The 27,519-nt window shown below is 52.9% G+C and overlaps 2 long non-coding RNA genes across 2 annotated transcripts in view; one reads left to right on the forward strand and one right to left on the reverse strand.

Moving 5' to 3' along the window:
- The window catches only part of LOC142905734 (uncharacterized), a 30,183-nt gene extending 17,567 nt beyond the window's left edge, over positions 1 to 12,616 (reverse strand). Inside the window, exons 1-2 of the long non-coding RNA XR_012929757.1 lie at positions 12,238 to 12,616; positions 10,131 to 10,304 (exon numbers count right to left, since the gene is read on the reverse strand). This is a non-coding gene — a long non-coding RNA (uncharacterized LOC142905734). The remainder of the gene's footprint in view (positions 1 to 10,130; positions 10,305 to 12,237) is intronic.
- LOC142905735 (uncharacterized) lies at positions 8,301 to 26,779 on the forward strand. The gene is made up of 2 exons (XR_012929758.1): positions 8,301 to 9,007; positions 26,408 to 26,779. It is a non-coding gene; the product is annotated as an uncharacterized LOC142905735 (long non-coding RNA).
- The last annotated feature ends 740 nt before the right edge of the window (positions 26,780 to 27,519 follow it).

Here is a 27,519-nt window from a genome sequence, read left to right on the forward strand (position 1 = left end):
ACTCGATACCCGCTCACGGCCAACACCACCAGTGACGATTATCTGAACCGGTCCTGGGCCTCCCCTAGGTCGGCTCAGCCTAAAATGAGTGCCTGGTGCGGTGTGTGAACATCGCCACTGGAGAGACAAAGGCGGTCGGGCGTGGTGCTGGCCACCAACCCCCTCGTGTGCCGCTCTGGCCTTCATAGGTGCCGCTCCCTAACAGCACTTGCCCCAACAGTCTGTTGAAGCTGTATTTTTTTCACCTGATGACGATTGCTCGTGTTGCGATCAAACCGTCGTGTTATTATTATTTTCATCATTTTTTTTAAATATGTAAATGTACTTTTTCTATCTACGTGGCTTCACCGAAAGACCCAAAGAATCTGATAAGTCTGTTGAAGGCTACACGGGGATCGCTTCCTGCGTTGTGGCGAGGCGTTTAACCGATAGCTTTGCTGTGAAGGGACAAACGGTATATCCATAGCTCGGATATATGGAACGCTTCGAGCTAAGGTGCTCTTTAAATATAAAATACGATCATAGTGTCTGTACCACCAATAACCACCACCCATCACTACCCTGCAAGCCCAGATGTTCAGAATGTCGGTGAAGCTTGCCATTGAATCGTCGTTGTAATTTTCAAGATGCGTGTTATTAGCTATTTAATAATGTCGTCATTGTGTGTGTGTGTGTTCCTGAAGCGGTGGGTGATAACGGACGCACTGGAATACGTGACACGGATCGGGCAATAAAATGCGGATTGGGTAAACGAGGAATGGAGGCGAATATCGAACCTGCTTCGTGTTTTTTTGCTGCTCGATACATTCGTAGTCGTGACCAAAATGGCTACTTTGGTGAATGTGACCGTCCGTGGTGTAAGGAAGTAAAGCAAAAATAGCTCGTTAGAATGACTATTAAAATTAAACTCAGCGTATCTGGCGAATAAAAAAAAATCGACTCGTATTTCTCGTCTTATATTTATTTAGAGCCCTTATCCAAGGCGCTTCACAGCGGCTGTAAGTGGTGCAATTTAGGGTAGCGAATGGCGATTCGGTGAACAGGGATGGTGTATGGGGGTGGGGGGGGCGGAGAGGTTTAGTGGGTACGGGAATTACTGTGGGGATGGAGGCAAGGATGGGCTTGGAGAGAAGAAGCCGTGGGTCTTGTCCACGTAGAGTTGGCGTAAAGCCCTTTAGTCAATCTGCTGCTGGATTAGGGCCTACCGCCTCCTCAGCATCGTGCGGGACATGCGAGGTGCGGTGGGAGGGGTGGTGGTGGTGGGGATGGTGGTGGTGGTGGGGATGGTGATGGTGGTGGGGATGGTGATGGTGGTGGTGGTGGGAGCGGTAGTGCAGTGGTGGTCAGGGCGCTGCGCTACGATCCCCGGCGACCCGAGATCGATTCACCGCTCACGGCAACCAACACCAAGTGACGATTTCATCTGAACCGGTCCTGGGCCTCCGCCTAGGTCGACTCAGCCTCAAATGACCACCTGCTGCATAGGGGCCAGTCCATAAATGACGTCACGCGATTTTGGACGATTTTTGACCCCGCCCCCCCCCCACTCGTCACACGGCGTCGCAAAAAGTCAGACCCCCCCTCAAATATGACGTCACAAAGCTCTGCCCCCCCCCCAAAAAAAACATCTTTCCATTTTGAAAATAAAACATGCTTCAAATCGCTTTAAACTATTGTCATTGTAGTGCGTGTTTAACGTGGCGCTGCACTCTGATGTTGTAGGAGTGCTTTTGTTATAACACAATTAGCGTTGTTATAACAATTATATATTTATTTAAAGTTGCGCATTTTGATGTGACGTCACATTTCTCAAAAAACCCATTCCCTCGTCAAACGCGGTCACAAAAATCTGACCCCCCCCCCCCCCCCCGCCAGGTGTGGCCCCATATATATGTAAACATCGCCACTGGGGAGACAAAGGCGGCCGGGCGTGGTGATGGCCACCCCACGGTTGGCTGCGTAACGCTGGGAAAGAAGTTCCACTCCACACGGGGCCACCCACCGCCTCGCGTGCCTTTGCCTCGGCCTTTATAGCTGCTGCGCTCCGAGCAGCACTTGCCCCCACACAGTCTGTTGGCGCTACACGGGGGACCTTTGTCTTCGTGTACGTTGCGTGCGGGATGTATTTGGTATTTGTGTTGCATGTTGTGTGTGCTGGGCAGGGTTGGGGGGGGGTGGGTGGGGGTAGGGGCCGTCTTTGTCTTTGTGGGGGGGGGGGTACAGCTGGGGTGGCTGGGTTGCGTAACCCTAATTTAGCTTGCTCTGCTCTCTGCTGCCCGGTCACGTGAGCCCCCCCCCGCCCTCACCCCACCCACCCACCCCCCCGTGGCGCACTAGGGCTGGGTACGGTTTAACACGTGCGGCGGCAGCAGCGGCAACCTATTCGCGAGAGCGCTATTACGGACTGCTAATTGATTTATTTTTATTTGTGGTTTTTTGTGTGTGTGTGTGAGTGGGGGTCGGGTGAGAAAACGCCGCGCACGTCCAATGCTGCGTCGTCGCAACCCTCCGCCACCCGACCGGCGGACAAAGAGGGTAGTCGCGGCATCACGCGGCGCTTTCAGATGCGATCCCGCGGCCGTCTGGAACGTTCTTCCCTCCGATGTTAGAAAGCCACTGGGAGCTTACGCACTTTTAAATAATCATCCGGATTGAAAAATTACCCTAATTTCTTTAGAACTGCTTTTTGTGTGTTTAGTTTGTTGTTCTTAACCCCCCCCCCCCCCCCCCGTAACTCCGATTATAGCACGGTTGGCTACGTACGGTGCGAAAAAAGTTCAACATGCGTACAGTTATTAAAGCCGTCACGTGGACTGGGTGAATGATGGTGATTTGGTGAGTCGGGCTGAGTTAGTGACTGAGTGAGTGACTGAGTGACTGACTGGGTGAGTGACTGAGTGAGTGAGTCGGGCTGAGTTAGTGACTGGGTGAGTGACTGAGTGACTGACTGGGTGAGTGAATGAGCGTGCGACTTGGTGAATGACTGGATTAGTGACTGAGTGACTGACTGGGTGAATGTGAGTGAGTCGGGTTGAGTTGGTGACTGGGTGAGTGACTGGGTGAATGGCTGGGTGAGTGAGTCGGGTTGAATTAGCGACTGAGTGAGTGACTGAGTGAGTGACTGGGTGAGTGACTGAGTGAGTGACTGGGTGAATGGCTGGGTGAGTGAGTCGGGTTGAGTTAGCGACTGAGTGAGTGACTGAGTGAGTGGCTGAGTGAGTGACTGAGTGAGTGACTGGGTGAGTCGGACTGAGTGAGTGACTGGGTGAGTGACTGAATGAGTGAGTCGGGCTGAGTTAGTGACTGGGTGAATGGCTGGGTGAGTGACTGAGTGAGTGACTGGGTGAGTGAGTGAGTCGGGCTGGGTGAGTGACTGGGTGAGTGAGTCGGGTTGAGTTAGCGACTGAGTGAGTGACTGAGAGAGTGACTGAATGAGTGAGTCGGGCTGAGTTAGTGACTGGGCGAATGGCTGGGTGAGTGACTGGGTGAGTGAGTCGGGTTGAGTTAGCGACTGAGTTAGTGACTGGGTGAGTGACTGGGTGAATGGCTGGGTGAGTTAGTGACTGGGTGAGTGACTGGGTGAGTGAGTCGGGTTGAGTTAGCGACTGAGTGAGTGACTGAGTGAGTGACTGAGTGAGTGACTGGGTGAGTGTCTGAATGAGTGAGTCGGGCTGAGTTAGTGCCTGGGTGAATGGCTGGGTGAGTGACTGGGTGGGTGAGTCGGGTTGAGTTGGCGAATGAGTGAGTGACTGAGTGAGTGACTGGGTGAGTGCCTGGGTGAATGGCTGGGTGAGTGACTGGGTGGGTGAGTCGGGTTGAGTTGGCGACTGAGTGAGTGACTGAGTGAGTGACTGGGTGAGTGACTGGGTGAGTGACTCAGTGAGTGACTGAGTGAGTGACTCAGTGAGTGATTGGGTCTAGACTAACCGGGTCGATTGGGTAAATGACGGTTCATATTAAACGAGCCTGGGGTGATCGGTAGAGACTCATGGGTGAACGATGGGTGTACTGACTGGTAACACATTGGTGGACACGATGGGGGTTGGCGGGGTGATGCGGCACAACTACAGTGAGTTCACCGTTTCTGAATATTTTTTTTTCAAAATCTTATTTTTTAAAACATATATATATATACACTGCAGGAGAAATCCGATGAGCTATGAAGCTCTTTTCACAGATGTCTCGCACGGGCATGGGGTAAGAACGTTACAACAACAATAACAAAAATCAATAAAAGGAGTGCACAGTACAACAAAGTTAAACAAATCACCCAAACGCACACACACACACACAAAACGAAACCATCCCCATCCGACCAGACACAGCCCACGAATGTATTAACTTATTGTTCAAAAGCGACCTGGCCACGAATGATAGCTCAAGAAAGTGGCCCATCATTTGGACATTTATAGCGGCAAAACACTCGAAATAGTCTAAACGCACGCTTCTAACTGTGTAGGTAAAGAAACGGAGGACCCGGATAAAAAAAAAAAAAATCCACTCCACCACGAGGAAAGAGACACGCAAACTCCAAATATACAGCAGGCGTCAGGGTCCGGGTTCGAACCCTCGAAGTCCTGCAGAGCTTCGCGGTTCGGCTCCGGCAAGCCGCCCTGGTTAATACTGCGCGTGACGTGGCAATCAGCCGTAACAAATACTACCACGTGCCATCTGGCTCGCAGGAAACGAGAGGAGTTGCGTGCAGGCCATCGCGCGTCCCTCTGGCGTCACCGGTCTGAATTTTTGCCAAATTGGTTCACAAAAAAAAAAAACGTACACTGCTAAATTGTTTCGCTTGTGATCACGCACAGCAGCAGCAGCAGCAACATCGCCCCCGCTACCTCAACCCAGCTGATGTCCATCCACCGCAGGTTGTTTCTGCGACACACAGCAGTAGCAGTTCCTTCCTTCGCGATGATTGCTTGCCCTGCGCTGCAAGAATTATAGCCCGACTATATGAAGATCATCATCATGATCATCGTTATCATTATCCCACGCTGTCACCGATGTAAGTTACGGGGTTCCCACGCAGTTACACAGCCATAGGATAGTCTCTGCATCCTCTCTCGGTAACGCTCTGCGTGTGTATTTGAGATTTGTGAGTCTTCTTTGTGGGGAGCGGTAGCGGTTAGCGCTACGCTGCACTACGAACCCGGCGACCCGAGTTCGATTCCCGCTCACGGCCAACACCGGTGACGATCCCCTAGGTCGACTCAGCCTCAAATGAGTAACCTGGTGCGGGTGTGTAAATGTCGCCGCTCGGGAGACAAATGCGGCCGGGCGCGGTGCTGACCACCCACTCCCTCGTGTCTAGCGCCGGGCCTTCATTGGTGCTCGCTATCAGCACTCGCCCCAAAAAAATAATCTGTTACAGGCTGAACGGGGGATCTTTGTCCGTGAACATTACGTGTGCGTGCATTATGCATCTCTATGCGTGTGATTGCGACATCATCTCTAGAGTGCAAAACAGCATTTAGGTTTATCTGCAAAGGGGGCCGTCCATAAATGACGTCACGCACCTAGAGGGGGGAGGTGGAGGGTAAGACATTTGTGACGATGTGTGACGAGGAGGGGGGGGGTTGAGAAATGTGACGTCACGTAAAAATGCGCAACTTTAAATAAATACAGACAACACGTTCTGCTTAATTAAATAAGACTTTTTTAAAATAATGTTTTCTCCTACAACATCAGAGTGCAGCGCCACATTAAATACGCACTAGAATGACAATAGTATTCTTGGTTCTATCGGTAAAGTCACGTAGAAGGGAAACAATAAAAAAATAAAATATATATATAAAACAATAAAAATTATCACGACGTTTCGACTGCAACACAAGAAGCAATCATCATCAGGTGTGAAAACCACAACAAGAAAATTTCACATTTTCTTGTTGTGGTTTTGCTTTATATTTTTATTATTTTATTGTTTCCCTTCTACGTGGTGACTTTACCGCAAGAACCAAGAATATGAATCCCTACAGTCACGAAAGCTTAAAATAAAATAAAAATGACAACAGTTTAAAGCGATTTGAAGCATGTTTTATAGGTTTTTTTTGGGGGGGGGGGCAGAGCTTTGTGACGTCATATTTGAGGGGGAGGGTCTGACTTTTTGTGACGCCGCGTGACGAGGGGGGGGGGTCAAAAATCGTTCAAAATCGCGTGACGTCATTTATGGACTGCCTCAAAGTCAATTCGGGTGGAGAGGTGACGCTGCAGTGAGCGCTGTGCGGCTAGCAAACCCGGGGGGGGGGCTTGCGTCGAGTTCCAACTCCGGCTCTAAAATCACGTGGCGAATTACGTCAGATCAGAACCCATGCTGTGCCTCCCCTAGGTCGACTCGGCCTTAAATTAGTGCAAATTCGAATAAACACACAAAAAAAACTAATCAGCACTGGGAAGACAAAGGCGGCCGGGCGTGGTCATTTTTTTGTTTTTTTACTCCAGCAACATCGCCTCTCCGCCCAGTAACAGCACTTGCCCATCCCTCCCCCCGATCCCCCAACACAATCCACTGTAGAGGCTATACGGGTGACCTTTGTGTTTCGGCTTATTCGCGTAAATTAATGCAGCGCTGCAACTATGCAGCGCACGGGATTTTAACCACCGCGCGTTTGATTGCATCGGGCTTGTTTAACAGATCTAACATGCATCGTGCCTGCCGATCCAAGTGGAACACCCTGGCAAACGCATGGTGTCGTGAGCGCGGCCGTGGGTTCATATCGTTGGCTCCGAATACACCGGACGAAATGACGTTGAAGAGCACGCCGACGAAGGGTGGTGAGAGAGAGAGACATACACACACACACATATATCCCCCGTGTAGCCTTAACAGACTGTTAAGGCTACACGGATTAGCGCTGTTAGCACCTGCGAATGTCGGCACGGCACATACGAAGGGGGGGGGGGGGGGGGGGTGGGAGGAGTGGGTGGCCAGCACCACGCCCTGGCGAGCCTTTGTTTCCCAGAGTAGCGAGGTATACACACGGGCACCTGGTACTCATTTGAGGCTGAGATAGAGAGAGAGAGACACACACACACAAACACACAGAGACAGACGCATGCTTGGAATTACATTAAAGGGACAATAGAGAGGAGGGGGGTAGAAAGGACACGGAGCGTAATAGCAGACAACATCGAATTGAATTGATAATTTAAAAAAAAATGGCATCATTGGGTTTGGATGGATTGTGATTTATGATGGTGGTGGTGGGCAGTGGTCGAGACGAGCTACGGATTGACAGCCAAAGGAGGGAATGCCCGTGTAAGAAAAATTACTCGAAGCACGTGGTTTAAATTAAACATCGGTTCTTTGCGGTGTCGGTAGACTTATAGAAGATCATGCTGATGTGAAATTGCGTGAATTGTTTAAGAATGCATGAACGATACGGCGACATTTGAGATCACGGTTGTTCTTAAAATTATTAGTATGTTTTCATCCGAAAAGCATTGATAGCGGTGATCCGTATACAATATACACAACGCACAGTATACACAATGTACGCACGATACACAACACACACACACACTGCGCACATACACACAACATACACAACACACACTGACAACATTGACAATACACAATATAAAGACACAGCATACGCAACACACAGGGCACACAATATACAGAACATACAGAATGCACACATCATAACACAACGCCCACAGATACACAGCAAACACAATACTGGCAATAAAATATACACAGCATGTACACATATAGCCCATACAACATACACAAGATAGAATACACACAACATACACGATCGGTGACACACTGCATACAACATACACATCGTATGAATCTTACACACAGCACACGCAAACATGCAACACACATACCAAATACACCCCACACACAACATACACGAAGACAAAGATCCCCCGTGTGGCCTTAACAGACTGTTGGGGCAAGTGCTGTTAGCGAACACCTGTGAAGGTCGGCAAGGCACACCAGGGGGTGGGTGGCCACCACCACGCCCGGCCGCCTTTGTCTCCCCAGTGGCGATGTTTACACACGGCATTTGAGGCTGAGTCGACCTAGGGGAGACCCAGCACCGGCACAGACAATCGCCTTTGTCTCATCGAGTGGCGATGTTTACTACACCGCACCAGACACTCATTTGAGGCTGAGTCGACCTAGGGGAGACCCAGCATCTGTTCAGACAATCGTCCACTGGTGTTGGCCGTGAGCGGGAGTCGAACCCGTGTTTTGCCGGGGTTCGTAGCTTGGCGCGCTAACCGCTCCACCACCGCTCCCCACGCACCACAAAGACGAAGATCCCCCATATAGCCTTAACAGACTGTAGGGACAAGTGCTATTAGCGAGCACCTATGAAGGCCGGAACGGTACACGAGGGGGTGGGTGGCCAGCACCACGCCCGACCGCCTTTGTCTCCCTAGTGGCGATGTTTACTACACCGCGCCAGGTACTCATTTGAGGCTGAGTCGACCTAGGGGAGACCCAGCACCCTGTTCAGACAATCGTCCACTGGTGTTGGCCGTGAGCGGGAGTCGAACCCGTGTTTTGCCGAGGGTTCGTAGCTTGGCGCGCTAACCGCTCCACCACCGCTCCCCACGCACCACAAAGACGAAGATCCCCCATATAGCCTTAACAGACTGTAGGGACAAGTGCTATTAGCGAGCACCTATGAAGGCCGGAACGGTACACGAGGGGGTGGGTGGCCAGCACCACGCCCGACCGCCTTTGTCTCCCTAGTGGCGATGTTTACTACACCGCGCCAGGTACTCATTTGAGGCTGAGTCGACCTAGGGGAGACCCAGCACCCTGTTCAGACAATCGTCCACTGGTGTTGGCCGTGAGCGGGAGCCGAACCCGTGTTTTGCCGAGGGTTCGTAGCTTGGCGCGCTAACCGCTCCACCACCGCTCCCCATGCACCACACACACACTCGCTCACAATGAACGCAGGAGCTGCGTGGAACCCTCACGATGCACATCGTAGCGGCAGGCTCCGGTGCTGCGTGTGGATATTCGCCCCGACGATTTAAGGTGAAGGTTACTCACTGCTCGCCGTCGTACGCACCCACGGGCGAGGCTCTCGGTGCCTGAACGCAAGTAAGCCCATTCAATCGTCAGAATCTCCATCTCCATCATCATCATCAGCCACGTGTCACGTCCGACATGCGACAGCCCAGGGCGCACAAAGTCAGGCAACGGATGGGGCTAAAGGCTGTGGCACAATGGCGCAACTGCTGCAGCACGAGGCGACGCGAGAAATGATGATGATGATGATGCGCGATTTGCACATGCCGTGTGTGTTGAATAGGTGATGCTGGGTGAGAGAAGATGCGAGCGGAGGCGACGTTGATAGGAAGGAGAGATTGTGGTGGTGGTGGTGGTGATGGTATGGAGAGATGATGTGAGTGGTGATGTTGATGAGAGATGACGTGAGTGATGCTGAAAGAGCGATGGCGTGAGTGGTGATGTGAGTGTAGGTGGTGATAATAATGATAAGGAGAGAGATGGCGTGTGTGTGTATAGGTGCTGATGATGTGAGTGAAGGTGCTGATGATGATGCGAGATACCGTGTGTGTGTCTATAAGTGATGATGATGATGTGAGTGATGTTGTGTGTGTCTATAGGCGATGATGATGATGATATATACCGTGTGTGTCTATAGGTGATGATGATGTGAGTGATGTTGTGTGTGTCTATAGGTGATGATGATGATTATGAGAGTGATATTGTATGTGTGTCTATATGTGATGATGAATGTGAGTGGAGGTGGTGATGATGATGTGAGTGATGATGATGAGAGATGCCGTGTGTGTGTCTGAAGGTGATAATGAATGTGAGTGGAGGTGATGATGATGATGAGATGCCGTGTGTGTCTATATGTGATAATGAATGTGAGTGGAGGTGGTGATGATGTGAGTGATGATAATGAGAGATGCCGTGTGTGTGTGTCTATAGGTGATAATGAATGTGAGTGGAAGTGGTGGTGATAATGATGAGATGCCGTGTGTGTGTGTCTATATGTGATAATGAATGTGAGTGGAGGTGATGCTGATGATGATGATGAGGTGCCGCGTGTGTGTGCTTGTAGAGGTGACGATGGGATCGAGGCGATGATCATAACGACGTCTATCGCTCACTAGACCACGTTTCTTACCTTGTGAGCTCGCACGCTCGCCCGCTCGTGTCGAGATCACACCGTGTGCTGCTGCTGCTGCTGGTGGTGCTTAATGTTGAAGGTCTGGGAAGGACGATTCGTGCGGTGGTGGTCACAATTCCGCATACACGACAGCAGCAGACTCCGTCGCTCCGACGGCGCAACCTGTGGCGTCTCTCGCACGCGCACAAAGACACAGATCCCCCGTGTAGCCTACGCAGGCTGTCCGGGGCAAGTGCCGTTCTCTCCATCACGCGCGCACGCGCGCGCGTTCGCTCGCGCGCGCGCACAAAAGACAGAGATCCCCCGTTGTTGCTTTGGCAGACTGTAGGGGCAAGTGCTGTCAGCGAGCACCTATGAAGGCCGGAGCGGTACACGAGGGGGTGGGTGGCCAGCACCACGCCCGACCGCCTTTGTCTCCCCAGTGACGATGTTTACTACACACCGTACCAGGTACTCATTTGAGGCTGAGTCGACCTAGGGGGAGGCCCAGGACAGGTTCAGATAATCGTCACTGGTGATGGCCTGGAACAGTAATCGAACCCGGGTCGCCAGGGATCATAGCGCAGCGCGTTAACCGTTACACTACCGCTCCCCATACACGCAAATACACACACAAGCACACACACGCACGCACACACACGCACGCACACACACGCACACACACAAGCACACACACACACGCACACACACGCACACACACACACAAGCACACACGCACACACACACAAGCACACACACACACTCTCGTAGGCGCACACTCGCAGCCACGGCGTGTGCGTACGCCTGTGTGTGTGTGCACGCGCGTGTGTGTGTGTGTGCACGCGTGTGTGCGTCTCTCACTCACACACACAGAGGCTCACACGCTCTCCCAAAGACAAAGATCCCCCAAAGATCACCCGTATAGCCTTCACAGGCTGTCGGGCAAGTGCTATGTCTCTCTCTCTCTCACTCACACACAGACATGAAGACAAAGTATCCCCCGTATAGGCTTCACAGGTTTTTGCGGCAAGTGCAGTTAGCGAGCACCTATGAAGGCCTGCCCGGCACACGAAGGGGTGAGTGGCCAGCACCACGCCCGACCGCCTTCGTCTCCCAAGTGGCGATATTTGCACACCGCGCCAGGTACTCATTTTGAGGTCGAGTTGATCTAGGGGATGCCCACGACCGCTGCAGAAAATCGATAGCGGTGTTCACCGCTAACCGCTACAACACCGCTCCTCACAACGGCTGTACTTTCGCTCATACCCGCATACTAAGACACCGGGTCGTGTGTGTTGTGTACGTGTGAGTGTACATGCGTGTGTGTCTCACACACACACACACTCTCACACTCAAAGACAAAGATCCCCCGTATAGCCTACCACACAGGCTGTCGGAGCAAGAGCTGTTCACACGAAGAAGAAAAGACAAAGATCCCCCGTATAGCCTGTAGCAGACTGTAGGGGCAAGTGCTGTTAGCGAGCACCTATGAAGGCCGGAACGGCACACGAGGGGGTGGGTGACCAGTACCACGCCCGACCGTCTTTGTCTCCTCAGTGGCGATGTTTACTACACACCGCACCAGGTACTCATTTCAGGCTGAGTCGACCTAGGGGAGGCCCAGGACCGGTTCAGAAAATCGTCACTGGCGTTGGCCGTGAGCGGGAATCGAACCCGCGTCACCAGGTTCGTAGCACAGCGTAGCGCTGACCACTACACCACCGCTCCCCACACGCACACAGACGCACACAGATCCGGCGTGTTCATATGTGGTGTGCATTATTCGCGTGTGCATTTGTGTGTACGTGTGTACTGTGTGTTCATTTGTGTGTACTGTGTGTGTGTGTATTGTGTGCGCGCGGTGTGTGCGTGTGTGACGTGTACTGTGTCTGTGATGTGTACTGTGTACGTGTGTGTGTGTGATGTATAAATTGAGTGTCGTCAATGACGGAGCGATGGAGATTGCGCGGTGTGAATGGATTGTGTTGTGTGTGTTGCTTGTGGGATGGGTGAGCGTAAGTGAGTCACACGGCACGCACACACACACACACACCGATCATTGACCAGCATCACAATACGCTCCCACACCACCCGCTCTCCATGCATCCATCCACCCTCTCCTTACCTCTCTCCCTCCGTTCGCAGGCTCCCGGCTTGATTCAGAGCGCCTTTTTCTCTCTCCTTGTCTCTCGATCGCTCTCCCCACCACCACCACCACAACCACCAAGGCGCCCCCCACCCCCCTCTCTCTTCCCACGTCTCTCCTCGCTCTCTCTCTCCTATTTTTTATCGATCAGAGGAAACAAGAAGATGCTCGGTGTAGTCGGCACTTTGCTTCGTTCATCATTTCGTTTTTTTTTCAATGCTTTGCTTAATGTAACAACCACCCCCCCCCCTCTTTTTTTTAATGAAAGATTTCACAAAATATTCTCTCTCTTCTCTCTCCCTTCCGTCTCCTCTCTCCTCTCCCTCTCCTCCCTCTCCTCCCTCTCTCGCCTCTCTCACTCCCTTTGCCCAGACAATCTCAGTCCGAGGCATTGACGCGAGGAACACGACGCAACGATCCACTCCGCCTGTATCGTAGCCCGTAACAGTCTGCTGAGGCTAGAGCTGTTAGCGAGCAGCAGCACCTGTGAAGGCCGGCACGGCACGCGAGGGGCTGGGTGGCCCAGCAACCACGCACGGCCGCCTTTGTCTCCCTAGTGGCGATGTTTCCTACACGTCGTGCCAGGTACTCATTTGAGGCTGAGTCGACCTAGGGGAGGCCCAGGACCGGTTCGGTATAATCGTCACACACACGCAGCACTAAAGACAAAGATCCCCCGTATAGCCTATAACAGACTGTAGGGGCAAGAGCTGTTAGCGAGCAGCAGCACCTGTGAAGGCCGGCACGGCACGCGAGGAGCTGGGTGGCCCAGCAACCACGCACGGCCGCCTTTGTCTCCCTAGTGGCGATGTTTCCCAAACGTCGTGCCAGGTACTCATTTGAGGCTGAGTCGACCTAGGGGAGGCCCAGGACCGGTTCGGTATAATCGTCACACACACGCAGCACTAAAGACAAAGATCCCCCGTATAGCCTATAACAGACTGTAGGGGCAAGAGCTGTTAGCGAGCAGCAGCACCTGTGAAGGCCGGCACGGCACGCGAGGGGCTGGGTGGCCCAGCAACCACGCACGGCCGCCTTTGTCTCCCTAGTGGCGATGTTTCCTACACTTCGTGCCAGGTACTCATTTGAGGCTGAGTCGACCTAGGGGAGGCCCAGGACCGGTTCGGTATAATCGTCACACACACGCAGCACTAAAGACAAAGATCCCCCGTGTAGCCTATAACAGACTGTAGGGGCAAGAGCTGTTAGCGAGCAGCAGCACCTGTGAAGGCCGGCACGGCACGCGAGGGGCTGGATGGCCCAGCAACCACGCACGGCCGCCTTTGTCTCCCTAGTGGCGATGTTTCCTACACGTCGCGCCAGGTACTCATTTGAGGCTGAGTCGACCTAGGGGAGGCCCAGGACCGGTTCGGTATAATCGTCACACACACGCAGCACTAAAGACAAAGATCCCCCGTATAGCCTATAACAGACTGTAGGGGCAAGAGCTGTTAGCGAGCAGCAGCACCTGTGAAGGCCGGCACGGCACACGAGGGGCTGGGTGGCCCAGCAACCACGCACGGCCGCCTTAGTCTCCACCCGGGTGGCGATGTTCACCAAACACCGCACCAGGCGGCAGATTTGAGGCTGAGTCGACCTAGGGGGCGGGCCCATCACCGGTTTTAGATCATCGTAGCCGGTGTTGGTGGCCGTGATCGGGGAATCGAACTCAGGTGGCCGGGTTCGTAGGGGCCACGCAGCGCGCTAGACGCTAACCGAGCACGTGCGGATTGCGCAATTGGGCGAACGCAACAGATAAAGGTCCCCCGTGTAGCCTTTAACAAACTGTTGTGGTTGGTGGGGGTGAGGGATGGGTGGCTAATGATGTGGCCAGATATATCACGTCCGGCAGCCGCCTTTGTCTTCCCCACGTGCCGATGCCTTTTAAACGCATCCGGCTATTAAACGCCCATTCGAGGCCGAGTCGACGAGGCTCAAGGATAGAGACGCGTCACGTGGCCGCTGGACGTCAATCCGTGAGCGGGAATTCAAACCTTAAGGGGCCGGCCATAAATGACGTCACGCGATTTTGGGCGATTTTTGACCCCCCCCTCCTGGTCCCACCCCCGTCGTCACACGGCGCCACAAAAAGTCAGACCCCCCCTCAAATATGACGTCACAAAGCTCTGCCCCCCCCCCCCCCAAAAATATATATAAAACATGCTTCAAATCGCTTTAAACTATTGTCATTGTAGCGCGTATTTAATGTGGCGCTGCACTCTGATGTTGTAGGAGAAAACATTTATTAAAAAGTATATTTTATTAAGTAGAACGTGTCGCCTATATTTATTTAAAGTTGCGCATTTTGATGTGACGTCACATTTCTCAAACCCCCCCCCCCCCTCTCCCTCGTCATACATCGTCACAAATATCTGACCACCCCCCCCCCCCCCCGAGGTGCGTGACGTCATTTATGGACGGGCGCAGCCCACACACTTAGTAGCGCATTGCGCTAACTGCTGCGCCACCGCTCCACACTCGCATCAGAACGCGCGCTCGCTCCCCGACACTGATATATATATTGGACAGTCTATAATGTGTACTGTATTGGGCGATTTGATTGTACGTGTGTGTTTGCGTTCGTTTATATACAGTAGATATATATCGGACGACGATTATCTGAACCGGTCCTGGGCCTCCCCCTAGGTCGACTCAGCCTCAAGTGAGTACCCGGTGCTGTGCGCGTAGTAAACCTCGCCAATGGGGAGACAAAGGCGGCCGGGTGTGGTGCTGGCCACCCACCCCCCCCCCCTCGCGTGTGCCACGGTGCCGGACTTCATAGAGTGCTGCTGATCGCTTCACAGTGCGTGTCGCGACAGTCGGTTAAGATCATCGTCAGCGGCCGTGGTCAATCCACTGCTGGATGAAGTCCTCCACCCCCCCCGCCCCCCCCCCATGTCTCGCACCCAGAGGGCACCACGGTGGGGGGGGAGGGGGTGGAACAGCATTCACGTCCGGCCCCCCACCCACCCCCCCCCCCTTTTGGTTCCCAAGCAATGATGCTCAACCGCGCACCGTTTACACGTAGCAGGGCTATCGCGATCACTATCATCCATAATAGAGGGGATTATTTTCTTGGGTTTAGATCGCGTAAATATATAGGTGTGTCGTGAAAACCCTCCACCACCCGACACAGCCAACGAGCAAGGGTTGTCACGTAGACAGAACGTGGCCAATTCGTCACTAGTACAGCACTAGTGTATAGTGTAGTGTATAGTGTAGTATACTAGTACAGCACTAGTGTATAGTGTAGTCTATAGTGTAGTGTATAGTGTAGTATATAGTGTAGTGTATAGTGTAGTGTATAGTGTAGTGTATAGTGTAGTGTATAGTGTAGTATACTAGTACAGCACTAGTGTATAGTGTAGTGTATAGTGTAGTATATAGTGTAGTATATAGTGTAGTATACTAGTACAACACTAGTGTATAGTGTAGTGTATAGTGTAGTGTATAGTGTATTATACTAGTACAGCACTAGTGTATAGTGTAGTGTATAGTGTAGTGTATAGTAGTGTATAGTGTAGTGTATAGTGTAGTGTATAGTGTAGTATATAGTGTAATGTATAGTGTAGCGTATAGTGTAGTGTATAGTGTAGTATACTAGTACAACACTAGTGTATAGTGTAGTATATAGTGTAGTATACTAGTACAACACTAGTGTATAGTGTAGTGTATAGTGTATAGTATAGTGTAGTATATAGTGTAGTATATAGTGTAGTATATAGTGTAGTGTATAGTGTAGTGTATAGTGCAGTATATAGTGTAGTATATAGTTTAGTGTATATTGTAGTATACTAGTACAGCAACACCGGTTGTGTGTTGGAGAGCCAAGCCACGACATTGACAATCCTGCGTACGGCGTTTCGTGCCAGCAACAATGACAACCAGCTTAATCAGGCGATAGCCAGCTTTGTGGAGAAGTCCTCCTCTTTCGTTCCCTATAGAGAGGCGTAGATGCGGTGACCGCGTTTCTGCGCTCTTGCGGATCCGGGTTCCAGCCGCCCGTGATGATACGTGCTTACGTATACGCGCGTGCGTCGCTTCATCAACACCGCTGCCCGATTATTGTCGCCTTGACCCCACACTTACGTCGCTGAAAGCGTCGTCCGTCATTTCTTGTGAACGGTCGCCTCTTAGGCTTCGCGCTCCACCACCCACCCAGCCAGCCACCACCTCTACTACTACGACCACCACCGCCGTGTAAATGCATCGCTTGCCATTCACGTCGTTTCGATGTCCGTCGCGTCGCGCGAATCGGCATCGAAGTATTGCGAAAAATGCGAATCGTTTTCAAGGCCCTGTCTGGCAATAAAACCGGGAAGTTGTGTTCAATGTCCAAACGCCAAAGAGAAACCCTTTGCAAGGAGTCAAGTTACTGCGTTAACCGCACACCCTCGTTACTTTGTGGCGAACATGCAAACACAAGCGCGCTCTGCTTAATCGACTTGCATCGTCTCTGACACTGCTTGGCCTGCACCAAGAGACGGCAGACTTCTTCAAGGTCCAGTCTCACCACCGGCGGTGTCAGAGACAAGAGAGAGCAACGTGCCAAAACGGCGAACAGTGCCAGGACAATTCTAGATTTGAAGCTTTCGTGACTGCACAAATAACTCCACTCATTGGTTTCTTTTTTTTTCGGTAAAGTCACGTGCGTGGGAATGAAATAAAAATTGAAATAAGTGAAATAAAATTAGATTAAAACGAATCACGACCTTTCGAACGCAACGCAAGCGCTCATCATCGGGTGGAAACGGGGTGAAACACACAGCGAGGGAACACACAGAGGGACACCAACGCGCATAGCGCACAGAGAACGCCAAACTGCACGGAGGCAAATGCAGCAAGAAGATGGGAGACGTCGAACTCAACCAAACTACACACACAAAAAACACAATGCGAACAGGACAAGGGCAATGCCACACGTAGCAGAGCATTCATAGCTCGCGGTGAGCAGCTACAATCATGGCGATGGTGATGACGGATGATATCATGGGACCCTTTCTCATGCCAGTATCAAAGTATGGAAAATAAGAACAGCTTTTACCCCCTTTCTGCAGAATAAAACAGAGTTCTGTTAAGGCGTTCAAACATCAAATAGATACCTTTTTTTTCCCAAGACATCAAGCCTGCGATTTGCAGGCATCTTGATAGGTGAACCCCTATTTAAATAAAAGCCTCTGTGCTGCATGCCATTATCCGTTTTCCTTCGAGCAACCAACGCTCATCGTTGTGAATGAATCCGTTTTTTCAGACCCCGGGCTGAACGTGAACTTGTTTTCCCTCAAGTGAGTAAATGTAGAACGCGTCTGGATACCCTGGACACGACACCCCCAACTCACCGTCAATGTTTGCGAAAGTCGCCCACGAATTTACTCAGCCAGGGATGTTAACACATCGCAAACCGTCACCACAGACCGCCACAGAATAATGCCACGCAATTTCTCGCGCCGTTTAAAGGACGCGCGTACAACGCGACTGCATTTGCCCTCACTCCCAAACATCCCAGTGATTAACAAACACCAATAACTAACAAACACAAAACTGCACCTTCAACATTACTCAATGGGGGAGGGAGGGAGGGAGGGGAGGGAGGGGGGGGAATTACACGTGGAGCAAAATCATCGCCCCCTATCGGGAGCACCAGAGAAGGGGCCCCTCTTGAAAAGTAGACGATCAGAATCGAAATATTCATTTGAACTGGAGGAATCCGATGACCCGTAAAGCGCTTTATCACATACTTCCAGAGCTATGGAAGTCTGTGATAAAGAGGATGGCTACGACCACAGGACTCCCATTCCCTCTGCTTTCCCGCAGACAAAGACAAAGATCCCACCCCGTAGAACCTTAACGAACTGGCGGGGGCAAGTGCTGATAGCGAGTAGCACCGATGAAGGCTGGCACGACAACACGAGGGGGTAGATGGCCAGCACCACGCCCGGCCGCCTTTGTCTCCCCAGTGGCGATGCTTACACACCACCGCACCCAGGTTACTCATTTCAGAGACTGAGTCGACCTAGGCGAGGCCCAGAACCGGTTCATGTAATCACCAGTGGTGTTGGTGGCCGTGAGCGGGAATCGAATTCGGGTCTCCGGAGTTTCAAAACGCAGCGCAGCAGTGACCCATAGCGGCACCGCTATTCTCTCTCCCTGCAGCCACAACCGTCGCCACCACGCAACCACCAAAGACAAAGATCCCCCGTATAGCCTGTGACAGGCTGCTGGGGCAAGTGCTGTTAGCGAGCAGCACCTGTGAATGCCGGCACGGTGGCACACGAGGGGCTTGGTGGCCCAGCGACCACGCACGGCCGCCTTAGTCTCCACCCCGGTGGCGATGTTCACCACGCCCTGCCGCTTTTGTCTCCCCAGTGGCGTTGTTTACGCACCGCACCCAGGTACCCATTTGAGGCTCAGTTGACCTAGGCCGGAGGCCCAGGACCGGTTCAAATAATTGTCACTGGTGTTGGTGGCAGTGAGCGGGAATCCAACTCGGGTCTCCGGCGTTTCGAAGCGCAGCGCCACCTCTCTTCTCCCCCACCCAGCCAGCCACCCAGCCAGCCACCCAGCCAGCCACCCAGCCAGCCAGTCAGCCACCCAGGCAACCACCCAGCCAGCCTCCCAGCCACCCAGCCAGCCACCCAGCCAGCCACCCAGCCAGCCAGCCAGCCACACACCCAGCCAGCCACCCAGGCAGCCACCCAACCACCCAGCCAGCCACCCAGCCAGCCACCCAGCCAGCCAGCCAGCTACCCACCCAGTCACTCAGCCACCCAGCCAGCCACCCAGCCAGCCACCCACCCAGCAACCCAGCCACCCAGCCAGCCACCCAGCCAGCCACCCAGCCACCCAGCCAGCCTCCCAGCCAGCCACCCAGCCAACCACCCATCCAGCCACCCAGCCAGTCACTCAGCCACCCAGCCAGCCAGCCAGCCACGCAGCCAGCCACCCAGCCAGCCACCCAGCCAGTCACCCAGCCAGTCACTCAGCCACCCAGCCAGCTACCCAGTCACTCAGCCACCCAGTAGCCACCCAGCCACCCAGCCATCACCACCGCCATCACCACCGCCTCCTCGCGGCCAACTCGCCCTGCCTGCCCAGCCGTTCCTCTCACGGCTCAACATTAGCATGCACGCTCACGCAGCGGAACAACATTGGCACGCGGGGTGGGGAGGTGGGTGGGGTGGGTAAGGTGGGTGGGATGGGTGGGGTGGGTGGGATGGGTGAGGTGGGTGAGGTGGGTGGGGTGGGTGGGGTGGGTGGGGTGGGTGGGTGGGGTGCATGAGGTGGGTGGGGTGGGTGGGGTGGGTGGGGTGGGTGGGTGGGGTTCGTGGTGTGGGTGGGTGGGGTGAGTGATGTGGGTGGGGTGGGTGACGCGGGTGGGGTGGGTGGGGCTGGTGGGGTTGGTGAGGTGGGTGGGGTGGGTGGGATGGGGTGGGTGGGGTGGGTGAGCTGGGTAAGGTGGGTGGGGTGGGTGAGTTGGGTGTTGGGGTTGGTGAGGTGGGTGGGGTGGGTGGGGTGGGTGGGGTGGGTGGGGTGGGTGAGGTGGGTGGGGTTGGTGGTGTGGGTGGGTGGGGTGGGTGAGTTGGGTGTTGGGGTTGGTGAGGTGGGTGGGGTGGGTGGAGTGGGTGGGGTGGGTGAGGTGGGTGAGGTGGGTGACGTGGGTGGGGTGGGTGGGGTGGGTGGGGTGGGGTGGGTGAGGTGGGTGGGGTGGGTGGGGTTAGTGAGGTGGGTGGGTGGAGTGGGTGGGGTGGGTGGGGTGGGTGAGGTGGGTGACGTGGGTGGGGTGGGTGGGGTGGGTGAGGTGGGTGAGGTGGGTGGGGTGGGGTAGGTGGGTGAGGTGGGTGGGGTGGGTGGGGTGGGTAAGGTGGGTGGGGTGGGTGGGGTGGGTGGGGTGGGGTGGGTGGCTGAGGTGGGTGGGGTGGGTGGGGTTGGTGAGGTGGGTGGGTGGGGTGGGTGAGGTGGGTGGGTGGGCTGGGTGTGGTTGGTGGTGTGAGGTGGGTGGGGTGGGTGGGGTGGGTGAGGTGGGTGGGGTGGGCGCAATTGGCCGAGGAGCATCGGCGCCCAATGCGCCGCCGACGTTGCTGCGCTGTGGCTTTAAGGTTCACGCCGCTTCCTTTGAAGCCTGCCAGTGCCACCCTCTGCATAGTCGGTTCGTCTTTTTGTGCATAGCTGTTGGCGGCGCGGGGTTGGTTGTTTTTTTTATTTTTTGGACGGGGGTGGGTTTACATATTTAGGGTTGTTTTCACCCCCAGAAAGCGTCGTGCCAAGTCGTTGTTTTTTATGTTTGTTGTTATCGCGCTCGGGGCCAAGAGATGATTTGGCGCTGCCGTGCGTGTGCAATCCCGATTGATTAATTTGCAGGTTAATTCGTTTTTTGTTCAAGCATTTGGATGTTTGACCACATCCCGTTAACATTGTACGTGATCTAAGGCAGTGGTTCTTAACCTGGGGTGCACGCACCCCCTGGGGGTACGAGATGCCCTTTCTGCGGGGGTGTAGCGAGACAAGGCCAGATTTGTTTAGAAGGTAGATAATCGAAAAAAAATAAGCACGGGCAGGTAAGTACAACTTACTTTGTTCCATGAAACCTATGCATTTATTAACATTATACCTTTTTTTAATCGATTGGGGTCCAAAATGGTGCAAGGCTGCTGTAAATGCTAAAAAAATCACTGCCTTAAGCTATGGGAGGAAACAATGGGGCATTAGTCTGCCAGTATGGGGCGATGGTTGCTATGCGTTATCCCAAATGGTTCATTTGCGGTGCATTTACGTTTTTTTAAAGTACTTGGATGTTTGGCCAACTCCCGTTTACATTGTATGCACTTTAAACTATCAGAGGATATGGGGCATTAGTCTGCCAGTAGGGGTGGCGTGGGGGGGGGACGTGATGGTTGCTATATTGGAATTCCAAATGAGTAATTCTTGCGATGGATTTCTTTTTTTCAATCTCGCCAAATTTGGACCCGTGACGCTGGCGGCACGCGATGCGGACGGTGCACGCGAGAACTTCAACGTCCACCGTGGTGTGATCGTTGCAGGCGGCAGTATGTTTACCGGGGTGGCCACTGGATTCGAAAAACCACAAACCTCTGGCACCAGCGGCGACCGAAGCCTTCACCAGTGGGCCGTGTCGCCGCCGTCACCGCCGGCGCAGTTTTTTTTTTTACGTGGCCAGAGTTGGCCAATGTGGAATGCATCCTAATGCGCAATGCATGAAAAGCAGGAAACAAAAACAAAACCAGGGCAACCGACCGAACTAAGGAGGGCAAGGCCACTTTAAAGAGGTGGGTTTTTATGGCAGACTTGAATATATCTACCGACTCCGATTGCCTGATTTAAATTGGCAAGGTGTTCCATAGTTTGGGTGTCATGCTAACAAAAGCCCAATCACAAATAATGCGCAGCCTGGACCTGGGAGTGCTGATTAGTCGTAGATCAGAAGATCTCAATTAAGGTCCTTGATGGAATATATAAATGTGTTAGTTCCCGCAAGTAATGCAGGGTGAGCCTTTTAAAGCCTCATAGGCGGGATCTAAAAAAATAAGGAAAGGTGCAGGGATCCCAGCGACTAATGGGTAGGCCTAAAGAGGAAGGAGCAGGGTCTAAAGAGGAAGTTAGCGGGCCTAAATAGGAAGGGGCGGGGTCTAAATAGGAAGGGGCGGGGCCTAAGGAGGAAGAAGGCGTGGTCTAAAGAGAGAAAAAAAGCCAGGGTCGTCTGCAGCCCCCCAACGCTCTCGTGAAGGCTTTTTTAGTCAGTGTTGGCCTATACTGCACTGAGCTTCCCTGTTCATTTAAACGAACGCCTTTATTACTAGTCGCCTACCGTTGGTGTGCTTTGTTTCGTGACACGAAATCAATTCACGACAAGACGATTGCCCCCCCCCCACCACCACCAATTACGTTTTCGTTGCATTCAGCATTTCTTGTGAACGAAGATTAACTTCGCAGATTTTTTTTTTGGGCTGCAGTTCAGTTCGAAGTAAGCCCTGCCCAATAAGTAGAGCCCTGTTATCATCGCTGCAATCTGTAATGACAATGACACATATCCCGTCAGTGACACGGGGAAATAATTAAATAACTGGCCACGAACGTGATTGATGGAGTCAAATTAACCGCCATGCCATCAATTATTCTGGGAATAAATATATATATTTTATACGTCAACTTGATGTTGCATTTTGAAATGTAAACGCCACTTATTTAAAACTGCATTCGACGTGCTTTGTTCGCTCACATATTGTTTTTTTTTGTCAAGAAATCAAATGTTCGTTCAATATTTCTATTTCTATGCATATATATTATATACATACTGAGGAACATTCATCGCGGAAATAACAAATATTTTTTTGTTGCGGCACAAACCGACGATGAAGGACATGGCGTATCCGACCGTCATATTATTCGCTCAGAACAATCACAACAACCGCCAAAACACCCAGTGCAGCCATTGTCATTTTTCCACGTGTTATTCACCCGCGAGGTCCTTTTTCGCATCTCCGTCCATACCTCGGTCCTCGGGGAGTCGGAGAAGCGACGTCACGCTCGTCGATTATCGTAGGGAGGCCTGCCTTGGGTGGTGTGACGGTCACAGCACAACCATTGGACTCGCAATCCAGAGGTCGGTGATCCGATCCTATGTCGATCGCAAGCTTGTTTAGATCACCGCACTCAGCGGAATGAATGGTCGACGGCAGGGTGTGTGTGTGTGAGGTGAGGTTAAGTATTGGGTGCTGGGGAGCGGTGGCGCAACGGTTAGCGGGTCTACTGCGCTTCGAACCCTGGAGAACCGAGTTCGATTCCTGCTCACGGCCAACACCAGCGGCGATTAATTATCTGAACCGGTCCTGGGCCCACCGCTTGTTTTATTCAGCCTCGAATGGACACCTGGTGCGCTGTGTAAACATCGCCACTGGGGAAACAAGGGCGGCCGGGCGTGGTGTTGGCCACCCACCACATCGCATGCCGTACCGGACTTCATAGGTGCTCGCTAACAGCACTTGGCCCAACAGTCTGCGAAGGTTATACGGGGGATTTTTGTCTTTGTATCCATCTGTGTATAGGAGATATTTATGCGAATCTAACGGCAGATATTGGTGAATACTTTCAGTGCAAATCTATGCGGGTCTATGCGTGAATCTATTGCTCTTTGTTCGAGTCCATAGGTTCCAATATAATTCTGTAGGCTTCTCTATGAGTCTATGAGTCTCAATGTCAGGCTATGGGTCTCTGTGTGTGAACATAGGTTTATATACTAGTCGAAGGGCACATTCAGCAAACGGCTCAAATGCCGTCACACAGCATTCGTTTAAGCAAAGCAAAACTCCGGACCTATTTTGACCTTTTGGATTGCAGAAGCGGCTGAGCCAGCCTTGTTAAACAAATGATGCTGGATTTACCAGATCGTTACTTGCAAGGGCACTCGGTATACAATCCGAGACCCGTTGCAACGCAAGAAAAAAAGCAACATCGTACGCACATGAAATCGCGGCGCCTCTCCGTGGAACACCGTGGGTGGACAAAGATGCCAAGGGAGTTTTGTAGCAGCGGAACTCCAACTCCAACTCTCCACGTACGCATACGAATTTGTGTGTGTTTTAAGTCCATCGGGCCTGATAGTAGTGGAAATCGCTCGGCCATCAATGGGGCCGCCCTTTCGAATGTTCCTCCGGCCACCGATCCATCATTGCCCCTCGAGCCGGGAGAAACAGTGAGGGGGTTGTGCGATTCAGAGGCGCCGGGAGGAGGAACCACGTACGAGGAAGTGGGAAGGCAGCAGCAGCAACAGCCATGCCACTACGAGGATCCGACGCTACCAACAATTACCCAAGGTCTGTGGTCCTCTGTATGCGGTGTCTGATATGTTAACCGCCTCGCCTGGTACATAGGAGGTCGTGGGGTCGATCCCGACCCTGACGCCTGCTGGGTATTTGGAGTTTGTGTGTGTGTCTTTGTCTCTCATCATCATCACGGTGGCTAGGGGATGTTAACTACCTCGCTGACCCCAACGTCGGCTCAACGTCGACTCAATGTTGGGCCAACGTCCCGGCCCCAACGTCGGCTCAACGTTGGGTCAACGTTGGCGCCGCGGTTCAAACCGCGTCCCAACGTTGCCGCAACGTTCACCGGGCCAAACCGCCAGCGAACGCGTCGAATGGGGTTTGTTGACTTTGTGGCTTCCAAGTTCCGTGGAGCGGCAGTGTTTTTCGGGGGGGGGGGGGACTCTTACTCTGAAAGGTTGGCGGCCAATGTTGGTCTTGCGGCTGGGGCTATGCAATGCATCTCCATGTAATTTGGTAATGGCATTGCTCCAAAGTAATGAGTGACATCATCTCGGGGTGTGTGTGTTGGCGAGTGCGCCCGCGCGTGCGTGTATGAGACGTGGGGGGCGGAGGAGGGGGTGGGGGGTTGCTCATGTATTTATTTATGAGTCGTACACGCACATTCATCATTTGGGATTTCATTTTCATCTTTTTTTCTCTCTCGCTCTCTCTTCTTGCTCTTATTGTTGCTGCTTTTGTGGCGGTGGTGGAGTTGGGCGCTACCCACAGGGTCATCTCTGGCATCTATCCGCTGCTGAATTGTTAAGTTGTTAAGTTGTGATGAATGGGATGCCGTTCGTGCGTTGAACTTATTTTGCAGCGTACGTAGCCAACGGAGATCATGTTGTAAAAATGGTACATACCCATCTACCCACCCACATGCCTACCTATCCGTCTATCGGCTCGCCCACCTAACTGCTCACCTACCTACTTAATGGCTCACCCATCCAACCACCCACTCCAGATATGATGCACACACACACACAGTACGCGTTCCTCGTTTTAACAGTTTCTGTTCCGCGTTATTGCGACGCAAATGTTCCGCGTTGTAACGGGGCGCGTCACAGCAGTGCACTCGTTCTGCGTTATAACGACGCGTGTGAGCGCCACGCGTTGAGCGAGGACTCGCCGTGCGTGTGTTTTCATTTTTTATTCTACTTATTTTTTTTGGACACTTGGTGAGACAAGGGCGGCCCCGACTGGCGTGGTTGCTGGCAAACACCGACCGCCCGCTCGCACCGCGCGACGGCAACTCGCTCCCCCTCACCACCACCACCACCACCACAGTCGTCGTGGGTTTTGCTTCAGCGGGAGGGGGGCCCGTTCCCAAGGGCCTGTCGCGCGGCGGAAACAACGCCGCCCCCGCCGCCACCGCCGCCACGTGCTCAGCCAGCGAAGGGGCTCGCCGAGTCGAAACAGCCCACGAAGGGTCTCGCCACATCAGGGATGTGCGGCCACGTTTTATTCTTGTTGCTCGAGTCATTTTCTAATCGTGTGCGCGTTGTCCGTGGGGGTGCCCTAGCGCAGCAACCGCTACGAAACCCGGCCGGCACCGAGTTCGATTCCCGCACACGGCTCCCAGTACCGGTGACGATTATCTGAACCGGTCCTGGGCCTCCCCCAGTTCGACTCGGTTTTCAAATTAGTACCTGGTGCGGTGCATAAACATCGCCGCTAGGGAGACAAAGGCGGCCGTGCGTAGGTGCTGGTTACCCCCCCCCCCCCTCTCGTGTGCAGTGCCGGGCTTCACAGGTGCTGCTACTCGCTAACAGCACTTGTCCCCAACAGTCCGTTACAGGCTGGGATCGTTGCCTTTGTTGTGGGTATCTGAGTGATTTTAAAACCGTACAGAGGTGACGAGCGGGTGATGTGTGCCTCGAACCCCATTGGTCCGCTTGATATCTATTACAAATTCATGTTTTTTTCGAAATCACATCCCTCCCTCCTCCCCTCCTACCATCCCTCCCTCCCCCCTCCACTCCCTCCTTCCCTTCCTCCTTCCCTACCTCCTTCCCTCCCTCTCCTCCCTCCCTCTTTTTGTTTACGATCAGGGGAAACAAGAAGATGCTCGGTGTAGTCGACACTTTGCTTCGTTCATCATTTCGTTTGTTTTATCTTTTTTATGTAACCCCCCCCCCCCCTTTTAAATGAAAGATTTAACAAAAATATATCTCGCTCTGCTCTCCTTACCCATTCCCTCTCTCTCTCTACCCTCCTCTCTGCCCCCTCCCCCTCACTCTCTCTCTACCACCTCTCTTTCTACTCCATGTCGCTAAAAGAAAAAAAGATGCTGCAAGGTGACACTGACGGCTGCTCTGTGCTGCTTCCAGTGTTCAGGGGCCTGCTCAAGGCGCGGCTCCGGCAGGAGCACGCCACGTACCACACACACGTGTCGGTGATGTGCAACGCGTCTTCTTCGAACGCTGGGGAGGCGGACAAGCCCCTCTCTGTACCAGCGTGGACGGCACCCACCACGTGTTCACCTTCTGAAGCGCTCGCTCGTGTCACCGTGGCGTGCGCGATGACCACCACCACCACGTGGCTGTTATTTCGTGTTGTGCGCGGTGCTTTTTAGCGCCACAGCGCGTGGATTTGTAGCGATTATTTTCATTTGTGTTGCTGGTGACTTTGTGTGTTTCATATCGAAATCGCCTCCAGTGCTGTTGCTGCTGGCGGCAATAAAAGTTGTTTAAAAGTCAAAAGTCTCTCCATCTCTCTCTCGCTCTCACTCTTTCGCTCTTTTTTTACGTCCCTTTCTCTCCGTTTTTGCCCTCTATCGCACCATCATCCCCCTCACCCACTGACGATGGTGGTTTCTATTTACACGTGTGTGTATATATATTTGTTCGTGTTATTTTGAGCCAGCGCACGCCCACTGCCTCTTTTGAAGCTGCAGATCCCCCGGATTCTAATTTAAAATCGGTACATTTCTAAATTTCAATGTAATATCAATGTTTCATACTTTTGAGGCAGAAGCAATGAGAAAATAACACTTACTACCCGGGAACAAAAATATGTATATGCATACATGCACTTTCTCTGGTGTAGGCCAATCAGTTTCAAAGAAAATGCAAGTAAATTATTGTCAGACCATGTTTGTTTGCATGTGCACCACAAGAATGTGTGCTGGTTAATACTGGTAGGAGCCTCCTGGTTACACCACCAGCCGACAGGGGATTATTGTGTCCGTCCGTCCATCGTGCATTCCAAAAAATGGGAGGGGTGGGGCTGGGTGGAGAGGGGAGGGTGGGGAGGGGCTGGGTGGGGAGGGTGGGGAGGAGCTGGGTGGGGAGGGTGGGGAGGGGCTGGGTGGGGAGGGTGGGGCTGGGTGGGGAGGGGCTGGTCACCCCGTGGTGCCCTTATAAAACTCAACGTTTAACCTACTCACGCCGGCTTGTGCCCGCCCTCACAGTCGGGCATATTTGCGGAATACACCACGTGG

The sequence above is a fragment of the Petromyzon marinus genome, chromosome 58 (assembly GCF_048934315.1).
Source record: "Petromyzon marinus isolate PM22_M1 ecotype Great Lakes invasive population chromosome 58, UKy_Petmar_22M1.pri1.0, whole genome shotgun sequence".
NCBI classification, from domain to species: Eukaryota; Metazoa; Chordata; class Hyperoartia; order Petromyzontiformes; family Petromyzontidae; genus Petromyzon; species Petromyzon marinus.